We start from the raw sequence: 12,895 nt of genomic DNA, 5'->3' as shown, positions 1-12,895 counted from the left end.
GTAATTGACATAGGTCCACAAACATCCGTATGTATGAGTCCTAATAGGTCACTAGCGCGCATTCCAACACCTTTGAAGGAAATTCGAGTCATCTTGCCAATAAGACATGATTCACACGTGCCATATGTAGAAAAATCGAATGCGGGAATAGTCCCATTATCGACGAGTTTCTTCACGTGTTTCTCATTTATGTGTCCCATTCGACAATGCCATAGATAGGTTTGATCTTTGTCACCAACCTTTATTTTCTTATTATTCACGTGTAATACTTCTGTGGTTTGATCTAAGATGTAAATTCCATTCATGGAAACTGCTTTGCCATAAATCATTTCATTGAAAGAGAAAATACAGCTATTATCCTTTATTGAAAATGCAAAACCGTCTTTAGCAAGTACGGAAACAGAAATAATGTTCTTAGAAAAACTGGGTACATAGTAAAAGTTATTTAAAAATAACTCAAAACCACTAGGGAGTTGGATTACATATGGTCCCTTCGAGACAGCAGCAACTCGTGCTCCATTCCCGACTCGCAGGTCCACATCACCTTTTTCGAGAGGTATGATGTTCTTTAGGCCCTACAAATGATTACACAGATGAGAACCACAACCAGTATCAAGTACCCAAGTTCCGAAACTTGCATGGTTAATCTCAATCATATGAATATAAGATGACATACCAACAGGAACGACGCGGCCTGCTTTGATGTCCTCACGGTAGACGGGACAGTTCCTCCTCCAATGTCCAGTCTTGTGACAATGGTGGCACTCTATGTCACCGCCCTTGCTCTTTGCCTTGCCCTGTGAGCCACTAGTCTCACCAGGCGCACTCTTACCATTTCCTGGCTTTTTAAACTTTGACTTAACTACAGCTAGGTCGCCATGAGCCTTGCCCTTACCCTTACTTTTATTGGAAATCATGAGAACATCTTGCTTCATGCTCCCACTCAATTTCATAACCTTCTCGGTCTGTACGAGAAGGGAGTGTAGCTTATGAGGACTCTTTTTCAAGTCATTCATGTAGTAGTTCGCCCTAAAAAGGGCAAAACCATCATGAAGAGAATGAAGCATTCGGTCAATGACAATGGTCTCACTGATTTTGCAATTAAGTGCCTCCAACTTCTCGACATTCTAAATCATGTGAAGAATGTGTGGGCTAACCGGTTGGCCCTTTTGGAGTTTCGCATCAAAGAAGCGACAGGTATGCTCATAAGTAACAATCCTCGGTGCTTTTGAGAATTCGTTAGTGAGCGTGGTGAAAATCTTGTTTGCACCCTGGGCAATGAAGCGTCTCTGCAAATTGGTTTCCATTGCAAAGATGAGTACGTTCTTTATCGCACCCGCTTCCATAACGAAGTCATTATAAGCATGTGACTCGCTGACTCCTGCATTGGGGCCTGGGTTTACCGGTATTGGCTCAGTTAAGTACTTGAGCTTACCGTCAGCAATGGCAGCATTCCGTAGTGCCGCCTCCCGATCCATAAAGTTGGACCGATCATTCTTCATCGCGTGGACTGATTCATGTGGTCCATGAAAGCTTTAAGCCAGGACGCGCGATCAAGTGTGGCACTAGGCATTGGGATTTCGTTATTTCCAGCCATTTGTTGTAACAGTATTATCAAAATAATCGTGTTCTACACTGCGAAAAGAAGAATAAAAATAATATGCATGTGCATCGTTTTGATTTTAAGTCTAATGAACTAATGTCATAACGCGAAGACTCAAGCATTTATACAATTGACCTCCCTCAAGAATTATATAAATGATCCCAAGACTCAATTATCTGTAAATTGATAAGCTAACCTTTTAGCTAATTCTACCGTTAGAATTCTTGGTCGATAAATTTCTGTAAATTCTATCTTTAGTCCATCATAATCACGAGAAACTCTTCGGACTATGATGTTGAGGTAAACTAAGTCAACACAACTACTTACCCAACGTAGAAGGGGTCATATTAGGCTTACCGACGAAGAAGGGATTCATAGATGTTTGCCCTTATAAGGACTAATCTCAATTTCCGTTTTAGAGGAAGATCCCATCAACTTTATTTAAATTCATTTTAAGTGAACTAAAATCTAGCATGCAAGAATGATTAAACTAAAGTGATCGCTTAAAGTCTCAGACATATCGCATGTCCAAAACTAACATAAAACCTATATGAGTCAATTTTCATGCATTTTAGTAGTAGGTGGTTTGGTTTTAGGCGGAAAATGATGCAATTACTAACATGTGAATGAAACGCAATAATAATGAAAAACGTGAAAAAAACAGTAAAAGTCCTAGTGTGGCCTATCCTATCAAAATGAACAGTAAACACAAGTTTGGAATCCATCCTTGGACCCGAGAAGCTTGTCTTGATGTTCCATCTTGATCCATGTAGCGGGAGTGAGCTCCAATCTCCATCTTTAGTCTTCTTTGAAATTACAATAATTAAAATTACATAATAAACTTATTTATTACATTCTAATTTCAAAACCCAAAACTAAAATAAAGGAGATTTGAGATCTCATAATTACATAAAAAATCATGTTTCCTTCATTACGAAAACATAAGTTGACTAAGGCCACACTAAGTATTACAATTTACAACCGATTGCAAAAAAATAAATACGTAAATAAAATTCATTCATTGATTCATTCAACAAAATTAAAATGCATCAACTAAAATAAATTAAACATACATGACACAATTCCTTAATTATGTTGATTAATTTATCCAAACCACCTATTTAAATCAAATTAAGTGACAATTCCTCAATTAATCACATTAATTTCAATCTTAATTCATATTAAACTTGTAATATGAATTCAATCCGTCAAAATTTTAAACTGCTTTAAAATAATTAGGTATCTTTTAATTATGAACCGCTTCACAATAATTAATTGGCCAAAAACAAAAAAAAAAATTTTATAAAAGTTCTCGGCATAAACATTGAAAAACAAAAGAAGCCTGTTTCTTATTTTATACACGGTTTTATCTGTAAAAACCGAAACAAAATTTTTTTTTTTTTTTAAATTCTGTCCCCTGTGAACAGTAACACGTGAACAGTAATAACAAAAAAAAAAAATTCGGATGCTTTTCAAAACGGCATAAACAAAACAACCGCAAAAACTTTAATCGGTTTTTCCTAGAAAAACCGAGAGGAAAAAAAACAGCAATTTTTTTTTTTTTAATACTGTTCACCCGTGAACAGTACAGAAACAGCAAAAAAAAAAAAATCACGGTCTTTAAATTAGGACCCTAATGCTTTTTTAATTTTAACTTAATCTGCATTAAATCAAACATGACGATTCCATTTATGTTTTAACTTAATCTTCATCAAATCAAACATATACCAATTCTTCATATGATAATTTTAACTGATTAAAACAACATTATGAAAAATAAAAATGGAAATCTCGCATAAAAAAAAAAAAAAACAAACACCGGCTGCAACAAATTTTTTTTTTAATCGGCATTAACAAAAAAACAGCCGTGCCCTAATTTTTTTTTTCGAAACCCTAAAAGTTTACATACAATTCTATGAAAATCATCAAAATTAAAATTCGTGGTCTTAGCTCTGATACCACTTGTGGGAAATAATCTGTATACTTCCCTTATTATTAAAGGATTATAACGAATTTAATGATGACGATCACTAGTCATAAAATAAAATACATAAACAAAAGTAAAGGATTCTGAAATAACCTTCGGTCCTAGCAAATACGGCCTAAGAACAATATCAAAGTAGATATTCGCCTATCAGTTGCACCCAAGACGATATGAGATATGCCCTTTTGATTATGCTAGAATCGATCCAAATTTTCTGTAAAATTTAGGCTGTGTTGTGTTTTTTTCTGATGAGAGAGGAGGCTAGGTGATGCGATCCCGCTAAGTTTTCACAAATTAAGATGTGGTCGTTGGTCACGGTCGAATCAAAACACAATTTATAGCTCCACAAGCAACTCTACAATTAGTAAAGAGGCAAGTAAAGGTCGGATCCCAAGGGACGGGAGTTGAAATGAGAATTCTATTGTAACTAGTGGTGTCTAAGGGGTGTCACAAATTGGGTTGATGTAGAAGGTTACTAAACTAAAATAGCAATGAAAATAAAACAAGCAAGATGAATTAAAGGGGTGTAAACAATTGATTAAAGGCACTAGGGTGTCATGGGATCATAGGGGAATCATGGGACATGATCATACAAACATGTTCTCAAATTATAAGCAAGCAATTATTGTTGTGATGGATTGAGTTGGGTTATATCTTACAATCCTAGGAAAGTTTGGGTCCCGGAGCCGAATCGATTAGATTGTACAACACCTACAAGTCGACTTAATCTTCCCTACTCAACAACATGCATGGTCTAATGAGACTCGAGTTGGGTTATGTCTTACAAGTCTCATTGAAAAGATAGGAGATGATAGTAAATGCAAGGATTCATAGGCTTAACATTTCATCAAATATAACATGTGCATGAGTTGAGATCAAAACAAGCAAGCAAATAAAACATGAAAGCATATTAATTTAAGCATGAATCATTCCCCATGTTGGTTTCCCCTAATCACCCATTAACCCTAGCTAAGAGACTACTCACTCATTATCATGTTGAACATGCTAGCAAGGTTGTCAATCATACTAACAAAGTGAAACATGATGAACAAATAAAAGTAATTAGCAATAATTAAAAAGGGATTAAGAGATTATACCTACTAATGATTCCAATAATAAAGCAAGAATAAAAGAAGTACTTGAATGCTTGATTGAGAGGTTGTCAATCTCCCAACAATAACCCAATTAATCTTCAATTATCCAAAATAAAGGATGAACAAAAGAGAGATTGAAGAACTAAAACTTGGATTAAAACTTGATTAATACTTGATTACAATATTAAAGAGAGATTTGATTGATATTAACTACACTAATTATTGATAAGAAGAACATGCTCCTCTAATTAGACTAATGGGGTATTTATAGTGAAAATTAGGGAGGATGCATTAGGGTTAACTAAGGGCTAAACTAGTAATTACACTTTTTAAGTTGAGCAAGGAGACTCCGGTATTTTCAGAGAGAAGGGCGTCTTTCTTTGAGGCTTGAAGAAGACAATCCGTGCTGTACTAGAATCCGGGCGGAATAGGGTCGGGACGGGCGGATTCTGGCGTTGGAATCCGAGCGGATTCAGGGAAATCCGGGCGGATTGTGGAGGTGGAATCCGAGCGGATTGTGGCAAAGCCGCTCGGATTGTGCTGCTGCGGGACGGACGGATTGGTGACAATCCGCTCGGATTGTCGATCGAACAATTCTTCTTCTTTTCTTCCCTTTTCTTCATAAATTCCTTGGGGATTTCCTTGGGGACTCAAAGATCTTTTCTCAACATTGCTCTTCTACTATAATATGTACAAAGGCCTTCTAATCTCGTCTCTCCTTGATGCTTGGTCATTGAATTCGATCAATTTAGTCTCGTTTTGCCATGAAAATGCAAGACTCTTACTCCTTCCCTACCAAGGGATCAAAATCTCAAAGAATATGCAAAACAAAGAACTAAAGATAAGAAATGACCCAAATAGGCACTAAAAAGCATGGGAACAAGGCTAATTCGGGGGCTAAATATGCGCCAATTATGGTCACATCAAATATCCCCAAACCGAACCTTTGCTCGTCCCGAGTAAAGAGGTGACAAAGACTAGGACCAATACTAACCTATCCTAATAATATAGCCGATATGAGACAATTAGCGGGTCTCACTCCGCCCCTTAAACTCACAACAAGACAACCATGAGGTAGGATGCCTTCTTGCAAGGCAAGGTGGGTCTTGCCAAAATGGCGACACATCCAAACATTAAGCACACAAAAACACATAATGGATGCATCTACAAAAAGAATAGCCACTCCCTCATCAAGTGGCGGAGGCACTAAAGAGGAACAAATTTAAGAGCATGTAATCCTTCACAAATACTAGTTCAACAAATTACTAAGTCTAGGAGGATGGCACTAAATCACCTCCAAATGGTGTTAAACTAGACTACTTTTGTCCTCAATTTCCAAATGCTTTCGTCAAGAGCGATCGGATGGTGGTGGAATGATGATCCCTATGATGCTAGTGGCATATGACATGACAAGTCTCGAGTTCTCTACAAAAGTAAAGGTCATGGATCGTCCCAAGCTCGACCAAGTGGCTTGACAAAAGGCTTTTTGGGAATGAAATGCTCAAATCTTTATTCACAACGGGTGGATATGACTAGTATTTCAAAATTGTCCTCATTTCACTTTCACATTTCAAAAATTTAGGATGGGGTTTGTCCCTTCCGGGCTAGTGTCCTTTGCTTTCGCCAATCGCTTATTAGGCAACCGGTTAACCTCTAGACAATAGCTTTTCGGGGTGAAGTCACTCTGTCTCTGGGCGGCTGAATTCACAACCGTATGGGGGCCCAATTCAATGGATCCCACACCAAAGCACATCGAAGTGGTAAACCTCCATCAAAACAACTTTAAAATTTCTCAACATTCAACAATTCATAACATTTGAGGTTTCCTTGGCATTACATTACTTCCATATGACAAAATTTGTTTGAGATGAGCACTTCAAGCTTATTGATAGAAAATATTTTTGGGTTGCCTTACCACAAGGTCAATCAAGGTCACCTAGACAAGTTAACCAAGTCCATATCGCATCACGGGGTTGGATAGGTGACTCACATGCAAACCCTTGACTAGGCCTTGGGTCATGGGTCAAAAGACACTAGTATGACACTATCTAGGGTGTTTTACAACCATTCTAGTAGGCAAAGTCTTAAGTTGAACAAGCATTTATAATGGCTTAGTTGCTCTTGTCAAAGTTCCTAAATAGGCATTTTTCAAAACATTTCTAACATGCAACTACATGCCATGATGCAACTAATATAAACATCCTAATACAAGTGATTCTATCAACTAATATGACATATAAGCTAGATGCAAGTCCTAAGTTCACATTGTTTTTACCGCATCAATCAAAATAAAGCCACATAGTCATTAACATAAAGAGGAAAAAGGAGATTGGAAAGATCATACCATGCGGTCTTCAATATCCTCATGTCTCGGATGTGGCGTAGTCGATCAATGTGAACAAGGATAGAACAAACGCAATATATACAAGACAATATATACAAAAGGAAATAAACATGTTTTTGGGTTTTCAATTTTTCAAATTTTTCAATTTTTTTGGATTTTTTGAATAAGAGTTAAATGTTAGAATTCTCATCCCCACACTAATATGGGCATTGTCCTCAATGGCCAAAATGATGGAAATTATGCAAAGATGATGCATGATTTCTATACTAAATGCAATCTACACAAAGCTATACTACATGATGCATGGTTTTTGTTATGACGGAGAGGATAATTTAGATTACCTCCCGTTGTGTATGCATGAAACTAATTTGTCATTTTGGATTTTCAAAACGGGAACAATAGAATGAAAACACCTCAATGGTACCGAGGTGTGAGTCCTCTAATGGGGCTAGGACTACTCCAACAATGATCAAAATGAAATAAAATACAAAGAGAGAAATAGACAAAACATGAGAGTGTAGGAGTCTCCAAGGCTTGCTAATCTTCCATCATGCTATCACCATCACTTCCCTCTTGAGAAGTGGACACATTACCACTTTCCTTGTCATTTGCTTCTTCACTTTCTTCCTCATCTTCCTCATCATCATCTTCACCATCCTTTTCTTCTTCACTTGCTTCTTCCTCAATATTATCATCAACTTCTTCATCATTTCCAACAACCTCATTGTCACCCAAAACGACCCTAGATGCACCCGGAAATAAGACTTCTCTATCCGCCCAACTAGGCAAAGGACAAGATGGATCAAGTAGTCCTTGCCTAGCTAGATGTAGGAGGGGTGGATATTGAGCCAAGTAGGCATTTTTCCGATCTTCATAGGCTTGCTTGTGCATTGCTTGCATGAGAAGAGTCACATAGTCTTTCCCAACTTCAACTCCTTCCGGTTTGAACTCTTCATACTTAAAGGGGTAAGGTGGTATGACAATGGAAGAGGAGGGCAATGCAAGATCACCCTTTTGTTGTTGAATGATATACTCGGCTTCTTCGGAAAGGGGAAGTAGATAATTGGTCCGGTGGACGCTTAGACGGCAAATCTTTGAAGGCAAGGTGAACGATCTAGCTTCACTAGTTAGCCATCCATACTTAGTGTCAAGTGGGTTATGGGCAACCCACTTGAACTTGTGAATCATAATATGCATATCGACAAGATGGCCACCCTCCTTTGCTTTGTACTTGTTATCCTTATTGAAGTTAGGATCAAAGTGCTTAGCTAGGAGTGTGACTAGGCTGCCATTAACAATAACGGTCGTGCCCTTCTTCCCACAATCAACATTAAGCCATCTATCTACCAAGAGCCTCAAAGAATTGTAAGGCTTGGTGTGAACTCTTCCGATATTCAAAGCCGATTCAAGGAGAATAAAATCAAGTCTTGTGAAATGGTTGGTATCTTTCCTAGCAATTATAGTGTTACCCACGACCTTGTGTCATACTCTTATGCCCGGATGATGGACCAAAAGAGCACGACTCGCATGAAAATCCTCAAATTTCTTCCCGGAGATTGCCTCCCAAAGAGGTGCGGGGTCATACTTTCCATAACTCTTGAAGTAACTCGGTTCATCACTAAGACCCAAAATTTCACCCAATTCCCTAAAGGTAATGCGTCTACTAACATTAGCTAGACGAAACTCGATATTCTCCCTATTCTCAACTTTGGTGACTTTCAAAGAACTTAAAAATTCCAAGGTAAGGGAGGGGTATGTCAATTCCCTTGTTTCAAACAATTTCTTCAACCCCATGGCATTGAAAAAGGCTTTTGTTTGCTCAAGAACACCCAATTTTTCCAAGGTATCTTTACATATGAATTTGGTGGATTGTAATGACTTCATAGCAAACTTGACAAAGGTATTTCTATGGGTATCGGAAATAAAAGTTACCTCCGGATAATGCAAAAGTTGATTAATTACCGGAGTAGAAGGTGTTGTTGCTCCCATAGAAGGTTGTTGTTGTTGTTGCACTTCCAAGTTTGGTGTTGCTACCACCATAGCCAATGCTTTCTTTGTTTGAAGAGCCTTTTGCCTTTGTGAGAGTGCCTTAGCCTTTGGTGCCTTTGTTGCTCCCTTAGTCCTTGCCATTGATGAACTAACCAAGAAAAGAATGAAAAATCTTCAATTTGTAGTATGCCCAAATCGATTTGAAGGTGAAAGGCTTTGCCTTTATGGAATCAAAAATCGACTCAAAGGTTGAAGATTTTGTGCTTGGTTTTGATTTTTGTTGAAGAAGGAGTGATTAATTTGTTGTTGGAAGGATGGTTTGGTTTATTTTGGTGAATGTTGTTGAGGGTTTTTGTTTTTGTGATGGAGAGGATGAGGGTTTTGATGTTGTGGGTAGTGTTTATGAATGAATGAATGAATGAATGAAGGTAGGAGGGGTTTTAAAGAGGTCGAAATTTTCAAATCTGCTGGGGCAATCCGTGCGGATTCTGCCCAATCCGTGCGGATTCTGTTCTTTCTGAACTTTGCAAAACTCACCTAAAGACGGGCGGATTTGGTACAATCCGCTCGGATTTGCTGAACACGGGACGGGCGGATTTGCTTAAAGACGGACGGATTCCAGTCCAGAAAATTTTGCTTGTTTTCCTCAGCTGCAAAGACGGACGGATTTCATACAAGACGGACGGATTCTTCAAGACGGGCGGACTTCCTACAATCCGCTCGGATTCTTTTACAGTCAGGAATTTTTCAAAATTCAGCTCAGTTCGAGACGGGCGTCTTGTCTGCAATACGCTCGGATTCTTCCAGACGGGCGGATTCTCGGGAATCCGCTCGGATTCTTCCCCTGTGTACCCGGATTCAGTTCCATCCGTGCACACTGCATTTCCCATACCATTCTCCCATTCTTTCTTCAAGTCTTGTGTTCGTCATTGTGGGGGTACTACTAAGGCATGGATAGCCTAGGCAATTGCCATCCCCACACTAAGCTAAAAACACTACACATCAATTGAAATTGTTAGTCCCTCCCTCACTTCTCTTAAACATGACAATTATTTTGATCAAAGTAAATAAAAATCCAAACATGACAAAAATGCAATACAAGATTTGAAATATAAGTTAGGAAGTTAGAAATAATTACAAGTGGTGGTTTAGGGAGGACTCCACCAAACTCTCATTCTTGATGAGATGTCAAGGGGGCATGTTCAAGGTGTTGTTGATGTTGCTCAACACCTTGAAGAAGTAATCAAAAGCTTGTTCATTATTATGGTAGAGGTCCTCAATAGACCTTGGCCCTTATTGTTGATCATGATCGATGGCATGTCCGATGTAGGGGTTAAAAATCCCTTCAAACTCGTCGTCCCAAAGACCACAAACTTCATTGAGTTGATCATTGAAAATCTCTTGCTTAGATGGAGACAACTCTCCCAATTTCTTCTCTTGGCCAATAAGGCCATCCTCTTCTTCCTTGGTTGATTTTGATGAGCTTTGCAAGCTCTCCTTGTCACAATTCACTTGCTCTTTGAATGGAGCATCTTCAATTTTCTTCTTCCATTGGAGTTCCGATTTCTTCCTTTCATCCTTTCGGCTATAATGATCAATCATGAAACATGGTTCATGCAAACGAGGGGCTCTCATAGTCTTGTCAAGATTAAAAGTTATGCTTTCATCTCCCACTTCTAGAGTGAGCTCACCATGTTTCACATCAATCACCGCACCGGCGGTGTGTAGGAAAGGTCTTCCTAGGATGATTGGAATGTTGGAATCTTCCTCCATATCAACAATGACAAAGTCCACCGGGATGAAAAACTTCCCAATTCGCACGGGGACATCTTCCCATATCCCTAACGGTGTCTTCGTCGATCTATCGGCCATTTGGAGTGTGATGTTGGTGCATTTAAGCTCTCCCATCCCCAACCTTTTACTCACCGAGTACCGCATGACACTCACACTAGCCCCTAGATCACATAAGGCTTTGTTGATCGTTGTGTTGCCAATGGTACACGGTATTGAGAAGCTTCTCGGGTCCTTTAACTTTGGAGGTGAACTCCCTTGAAGTATTGCACTACTCACCTTGGTGAAGGCGATAGTCTCAAGCTTCCGGATTGACTTCTTCTTTGTGAGGATATCTTTCATGTATTTCGCATAGGCCGGCACGTGATTGATTAATTCCGTGAAAGGAATTGAGACTTCTAAATTCTTCACAATTTCCATGAATTTTCCAAGTTGATCATCAAATTTGGGCTTGGCTTGACGACTTGGAAAAGGAAGTCTAATCACAATGGGCTCCTTCTCCTTGGCCTTGTCTTCATTTTTCTTTGAACTATCTTCTTTTGATGATTCTCCATCTTTGAAGTTTTGCACAATTTCTTCCTTCTCACTAGCTTCCACAACTTCATCCTCAACTTGCTTCTTCGGTGTTTCATACCTTGTACCACTCCTCAAGTGAATGGCACTAACCGTTTCATGTCTAGGGGGATTACTTTGAGGTGGTAATTGCCCCTTTTGTCTTTGTGAGCTTGAAGATGCTAGTTGAGTCAATTGTGTTTCCAACATCTTTGTATGAGCTAGAATGTTGTTGATGGTGGTTTCCTTTGCTTGGCTATCTTTTTGCATTTGAGTGAAAAATTCTTGTTGATTCTTTTGCATTTGGAGGACCGCTTTTTGGACATCAAAACCTTGGTCATTTTGGTGATTGTATGGATTTTGATTTTGGTAACTTTGGTTTTGATTGAAAAAGGGTCTTTGATTTTGGTTTCTCATGGGTGGTGGAGTATATGTTGTTTGAGGGTTTTGAACATTTTGGCTTTTGTATGAGAGATTTGGATGGAATTTGGTATTCTCATTGTAAAAATTTGAATAAGGGGTACCACTTTTATATGCTTGGAAAGCATTAACTTGTTCGGTTGTTCCCCTACACTCACTTGGGTCATGACCCAAAGTTCCACAATTCTCACATATCCCACTTGGGATTGATGAGGATGCCGTCATGGCATTAACATGATGCTTTGATGATTTTGAGTTTTCCTCAAGTCTAGCCATAGCTTGTTCAAACTTCAAGTTGATAGTATCGATATGGGAGCTTAGTTGGGCACCTAATAGAGTAACGGCGTCCACTTCGTGCTTTCCTCCTCTAGTAGCCTTGCGAGGCCTACTATATTGTGAATTGTGGATTGCCATCTCTTCAATTTGGCTCCAACTTTGGTTGTCATCAACCTCGGTGAACATCCCATTCGATCCCATATTAAGGATATTTCTTGAGTCTTCATAAAGACCGTTCCAAAATTGTTGCACCAAAAACCATTCGCTAAGTCCATGGTGAGGACATGAGCGACAAATTCCCTTGAACCGTTCCCAAGCTTCATACAAAGACTCTTCATCCCTTTGCTTAAAACCCGTAATTTGAGCTCTTAGCATGTTAGTCTTTTCCGGTGGGTAGAATTTTTTGTAGAAAGCTAGAGCCAACTTCTTCCAAGAATCTATTCCAAGGGTGGCCTTATCAAGGCCCTTCAACCATTGCTTCGCGGTGCCGATTAAGGAAAAAGGAAATAAGACCCATCTAATTTGGTCTTGAGTCACGCCCGTTTGAGAGATAGCATCACAATAATCGCAAAAGGTTTCCATATGAGAATGAGGGTCTTCACTAGGCATCCCCCCGAATTGGCTCCTCTCAACTAATTGGATGAAGGCGGACTTGGCAATAAAATTTCCGGTGAGATGTTGTGGTGTAGGAGTACCATTTGGTAGATTCTCCTCGGTGGGTACGGAGTGTGACGAGAATTTTGGCATTGTAGGTGGATTTTGTGAGGTATTGTGTAATGGGTTTTCTTCTCCTTCTATTGCGAAAGGATTGACAAACTCACTAGTGGGTTGAACAACTTCAC

At 39.0% G+C, this 12,895-nt stretch overlaps 1 non-coding gene across 1 annotated transcript; it reads left to right on the top strand.

Annotated features, from left to right (window-relative positions):
• Positions 1 to 12,321: 12,321 nt before the first annotated feature.
• LOC141654370 (small nucleolar RNA R71) lies at positions 12,322 to 12,428 on the top strand. Its single transcript, XR_012547930.1, has one exon. It is a non-coding gene; the product is annotated as a small nucleolar RNA R71 (small nucleolar RNA).
• The last annotated feature ends 467 nt before the right edge of the window (positions 12,429 to 12,895 follow it).

This window comes from Silene latifolia, chromosome 4, assembly GCF_048544455.1.
Source record: "Silene latifolia isolate original U9 population chromosome 4, ASM4854445v1, whole genome shotgun sequence".
Lineage (NCBI taxonomy): Eukaryota > Viridiplantae > Streptophyta > Magnoliopsida > Caryophyllales > Caryophyllaceae > Silene > Silene latifolia.
Note: the sequence above shows the minus strand (reverse complement) of the source record. Positions and strands in the feature narration are given on the sequence as shown.